The sequence below is a fragment of the Triticum urartu genome, chromosome 7A (genome assembly GCF_056163025.1).
Source record: "Triticum urartu cultivar PI428250 chromosome 7A, HENAU_Tu73, whole genome shotgun sequence".
Classification (NCBI taxonomy): Eukaryota; Viridiplantae; Streptophyta; class Magnoliopsida; order Poales; family Poaceae; genus Triticum; species Triticum urartu.
In genome coordinates, this window is record NC_141879.1 from 604,092,192 (window position 1) to 604,098,178 (window position 5,987).

The following is a 5,987-nucleotide window of genomic DNA, read 5'->3' on the forward strand; positions in this document are numbered from 1 at the left end:
TCCACCAGATTTTGCCACATGTACAATCTAGAAGACTCTATGGTTGAACTTAAGCATAATGCACAAACCTCAAAACACAAGCACTTCTTCTTTGTTCTAGAATCTTCCGTATCAGAATTGCCCAAATGTTTTTCTACATGATTTGTTTTTACTTTATGCCTTACAACGCACAATTCCATGAATCTTAAAATAGATTAGTTTTCTTATAAAAACTAGATGATTTTGAATGAAATGAACTATAAGAATTAAACGAACATCTACATCATGCATATATGACTCAAAGCTTACATGCTATAATGTGGTATTTATTCATAATTTGGTTGCCAAATTTCATGTGTGCAATGCATGTGTACCTTACTAGTCTAAATGGTGTCTGTGTGTGTGTTGTGCGTGTTAAACACATTGTACATAGTATATCATACTAGTCTAAATTGTCTTTTTTTCTTTTGGGTAAGAGATCAGGCCTACTATGACGAGCCAAGAAATGTCATCAAATAGCTAATAACGTCACACATTACCCCTAAGTGATGTTCTATGGGCGTCACAAGCATCGTCACGGAATCCCCGTCACAGATTACTCCTAGTGACGGCACGCGCAAAAGAATGTCCCTGAAAATGGGACCTTCGGTGACGTTTTCTAGAACGTCAACAACTTGCTATTTCTGTGACGGTCAATTAATGTCACGTGTTAGGGGCAAGTATGGTATAATCTACCATATTCAGTGACAAAGCAATGTCATGACTTGCTGCCATGGCTACAAAACGTATTTTTCAAACGTATTTGACAGCCTAATCATATTGTAAAGTCAATCATCTCAGCCAAATCATCCTCTAAATAACAGTAAAAAGAACAAGATTGATTCACAAGTTTGACAATCATGACAATATACAAGTTGGAAACTAATATTTAGATAACGATAACTAAAGACCACGAAAGTGTTGTCCTCATGATTGTTATGTATCATTCAACAACTATCTTCCATCACAAAAGGATGGCCTTCATGCACCATCAGGATTGGACAAGGACTACTAAGTTGCTCGATCCCTTGATTGAGAGAAAGGTAACCAGGTTCTCAATTTCTTTTTGCTTATTTTTCCAGGCTTCACACCTGTCTTGCCGGCTCTTCTTCAGAACTTCAAACTTTCTTGATTCTTCCTCTCTTTCTTGTGATTCAAGTCTTGCAGCTAACTCCTCCCGATGCCTATGAAATTGACGAAACACAGCAGCGTTGCATGCTTACTACATGAAAATCGACAAGATACCATGGTACAAGAGAATTAAATTATGAAACTAAAATGAGAAGTACCTTATTAAATGTATAGACAAACATGCAGATGGGCCAATGAAACAATAAATGCAATATCAAGTTATAGTGGTTAAAGAACATGCATAAGGAAGAGCAAGATTTCATCTATCAATCTTGAAAAGCGGCAATCTTCATCAATAAGACAATGAGTCAGTAACTCAATTTTGTTTTCAATTTTACTGCCACGAGTGCACTCTGCACACAAAACGAGAAAATAAGAAACAACAAGAACATAAAGAGAAAAACATAGAAGTACATGCCATTTGCATTTCTTGCCTCTGTACCTTTCTGTTCAATTCTATCTTTTAGCCCGAATACGTGAAGCAGACCTCTTAGACCTCCCGTATTTGTGTATTTGGCATGGTAGAACCTTTACGTGCCTGGGTAAAACAAGTTAGAGAAAAATCAGTAAATCAACATTTGACTTACGGAAGTCAGCACTAGTTCAAATAGGAAGGTACCGAACAGAGAAAGCAACCTCCTCTTCATCTCTCAAATATATATTTTATCGGGAAATAAGAATTTTAGTTTGTATGAAGTGATTGCTTGGAGTTCTTGCAGGAGAATGGTACTGTGAAACCTATATGGCATTTTTACCGTAATGATAGATAATGGCTCGATAAATAACAAACAATATGGATGACAAAAGGATCAATTTTGAGTTTATTTGTTCACAAGTCAGAGGTAAACATCATTGGAAGGAAAGGTAACATCCATGCATAGTTTGTAGAAACCTATATAACAAGGCCACTCTCTATATCTCCACAAATGTTCACCAATTTGTCTAATTTGATGCCTAACAAATCTTTAATGTTCAGACCAACCTTCACTATACCGCTCGGCCTGAGCGGTAAGCTATCTCAAAACATATCAACAAAAAAACAAAGACTAACATTGATTTTTATGAAAGACCTTCTGCACTTAATCTCACATAGATAATTTACAGTCTTGTGCATTAGCATGCGCTTAGCATAATCTGTCCAACTCAATGCGGTAATTGTGATCATGTTAGATTGACAAAATAGAAATAGGTCTATAATGTGAATACTGAGTAGTAAAAATAGTCAGCCAAAATCCAATTTCAGGTTATAACAGCAGACTAACAAAAAAGCAAAGGTCTCTAAAAAATTCTTTAGCATGAGTTCTTCATGACCAATACCATCTGTTTTGTAGAGTACAGTTACTAAATGTTTGGAAGAGTGAAGGAATAACATCTACATTCATTACAGTGTTATTAGTACAGGGTGTCGAGTCACATATAATTGGCATGGGCTAAGGAAGTAGCTGAAAATAAACTTCAGCGCAACTGTGCAACTAATACATTGAAAAGGGGCAAAAAAAGGAAATGTAACTTGTTTCCCCACTCGTAGTGAATCACATGTTCATCTTTGATCCAGCTTACCTAGATCTTCTAGTTTAAATCTGAGTATATGCCTCGCAACCTGGAAAGAGGAACTCTATTGTTAACATGGGAAGAGTAAAACGCTACCCAGAAATCAATTTTGGGCACAACAGATGGATTTTTCAGAAAATACTTGGTAGAAAAAAGGGAAGGTTATACGGAGCAGAAAGGAAAGAATCTGTGACCACCACCGTCCTTAGCGAGAGCCTGGCACTCCACCTCCATAGCGACGGTGACCTGCCGAAACAACAAGTCGCGTTCATACGACTCCACGCCACCGTCATTAGGGTCAACAGTCGTAGCCTCCCAACGCCATTGGCAACCAGAAGAAGCTTGCTTGGTCGTGGGAGCTAGACATGGAGGAAATTGTTGCGGTGCCGACGCTACGAAAGGGTCGACACAGGAACCTCTGAACATGGCCGGCGAGGATGAGGCGAGATATTAATGTCGCCTGTACAGGCTGGCGGCTCCGATGTCGGCTGGCCAGACGTGACGACTGGTCCTTGAGGGGAGCGAACGAGGCAGTCCAGGCCTGAGGGAGCGCGGGAGAGCAGCCGTGTGCGAGAAGGCGCGGGGCGCTGGCACTCGAGATCGCGGCGGCGGCTACAGGGAGGGTGCGCCGCTGGGATCCTCCAATCTTGCCTCGCCTCGCCTTTGGATACGGTTGTGGGGGAGAGAGGGTCGGGAGATAAGGTATAAATCGGGTGAGGTAGTTTCGGGCGGCTGAAAAAACGGGAAAAATAATTGCGTGGATGACTGACACTGAGGGAATGTGCAAAATTTTAGAAACACGGAGGTCAAAGTATTTTTAGTGGAGAGAAGGTTCTGTTTTCAGTCAAATATAAATGCAATTTCTTATGATAAGCAAACTTTGACAGAAATAGGAATTTATCAAAAAATAACAATATGTAGAAAAACATTAGGGCAACGTTAGGCGCCGGCCATGCAAATCGACCACCTCACCAACCATGATGAGCATTGAGTGCACAAATCGCTTCCAAAACATCATCCGGGCGATTTCAGAATGTGATTGTCGGGCTGTTTTGAAACGCTTACATTGTTACATAAAAAATAGTGCATACCGGTAGGAGAACACTAAAATATATTCTAGTTCATGTTTAGTTTTTTCACATATAGTGAAGAGTAACATGGGTTAGATATGATCGTATGGTGCATACACATCATCCATATATTTCTATTTTAAGATGGTTTACTAGTAAAAGTTTGATGTTTTTGAATATTTCCAAATCGCCATATAGCTCCTGGAACATATTGGCTCATGCACGCCTCTTAATAAACAAATTAATAACTTGCTACTATAGGTCGTATAGGTGTCAAACCATTGAAAGTATGTTAGCACAAAATTGTATCAACACGTGAGCCCTAGCCTAGTGGCAAGCAAATTAGGAAATACCATGGAGTTTGTGGGTTCAAACTTATCAAATCGCTTAGTTTCCTTTTCTCTTTTTTTATGCAGAAGAACAAAACAAGTAGTGCATTAGTTCTACCATATCCGACGAGGTGCCTGCCGACTCAGTCTTTCGGAGGTGCTCATAGGGGTAGGGGGTGCGTATGTGCGTTCATAGGGGTGAGTGTATGCGCATGTATATGCGCGCTTGTGTCTGTACTATGTTCAAAAAAATATCGTGAGCTCACAAACACCGTCAATAAGCCACAACTTATTAATATTAGGTTGAACAAAATAACTACATCATGGGTCACATAAAAAAACACTAATGCATGGGTCCTACCACTCAACAACTGGTGAAGCGGTTATGATGGGTCCTAGTGGTAGTCGTTATATGACAAAAAAGAGAATCACACATTCGTAATAATATGTGACACTAGTAGGTTCATCATGGAAATTAGCAAAACGTCGTAGAAATTGGCATACAGGTGGTGCTCAGTGCCCCAATTCATTCATTGACATTAATCGTCACCGATTCGCGGTAATCAATGACATGACCTCCAAGACGTCACACATTAGGTACTTGGGTGACGTTGTCAACCACTGTCACAAGGATTTTCTGTAACACCCTCGATGCGACTATAGCTCCCACGTGTCGAGGCACGACTTAGAGACATAATCGGATTGAAGGCATATGTCGCAAGTGAGGTAATCTTCACACAACCCATGTAACACATAAGGGAAAGAGATACATAGTTGGCTTACAATCGCCACTTCACACAATTACAAGAATAAACATTACATCAATCATATACACTCATGGTCCGACTACGGAACCAGAATAAAAGAAGAACCCCAAATGCGACAAAGGTCCCCGATCGACCCCAACTGGGCTCCACTACTAATCAACTGTAATGAAACAACACAAAGGACAAGATCTTCATCGAGCTCCTCCTGAGCTTGGTTGCGTCATCTGCACGGTCTCATCGGCACCTGCAAACTGGGTTTGGAAGTATCTGTGAGCCACGGGGACTCAGCAATCTCGCACCCTCGCGATCAAGACTATTTAAGCTTATGGGTAAGGTAAAGGTATGAGGTGGAGCTGCAGCAAGCGACTAGCATATATGGTGGCTAACATACGCAAATGAGAGCGAGAAGAGAAGGCAAGGCACGATCGATAAAACTATGATCAAGAAGTGATCCTGGACTACCTACGTCAAGCATAACTCCAACAACCGTGTTCACTTCCCGGGCACCGCCGGAAAGAGACCATCACGGTTACACACGCGGTTGAATCATTTTAATTAAGGTCAAGTTCAGGTTTTCTACAACCGGACGTTAACAAATTCCCATCTGCCCATAACCGCAGGCACGGCTTTCGAAAGTTCAAATCCCTGCAGGGTGTCCCAACTTAGCCCATCACAAGCTCTCACGGTCAACGAAGGAATAGACCTCCACCCGAGACGTTCCGATCAGACTCGGTATCCCGGTACAACAAGACATTTCGACAGGGTAAAACTAAACCAGCAACACCGCCCGAATGTGCCGACAAATCCCGATAGGAGCTGCACATATCTCTTTCTCAGGGCACACCGGGTCGTCCAAACTTCCGGTAGGCCAGCCCAGAGTTGCCCCTGGTGGCCACCGGCTGCTGACAAGTTGGACCAACACTCAGAGGAGCACTGGCCCGGGGGGGGGGTAAATAATGATGACCCTTAGGAGCGCGACTCCCAAGGGAAAAGAAAAGGCTAGGTGGAAAATGGTAAAACCAAGGTTGGGCATTGCTGGCAAAGCTTTACTTAAGGCGAACTGTCAAGGGGTTCCCATTATAGCCCAACCGCGTAAGGGACGCAAAATCCGGGAACCTAAC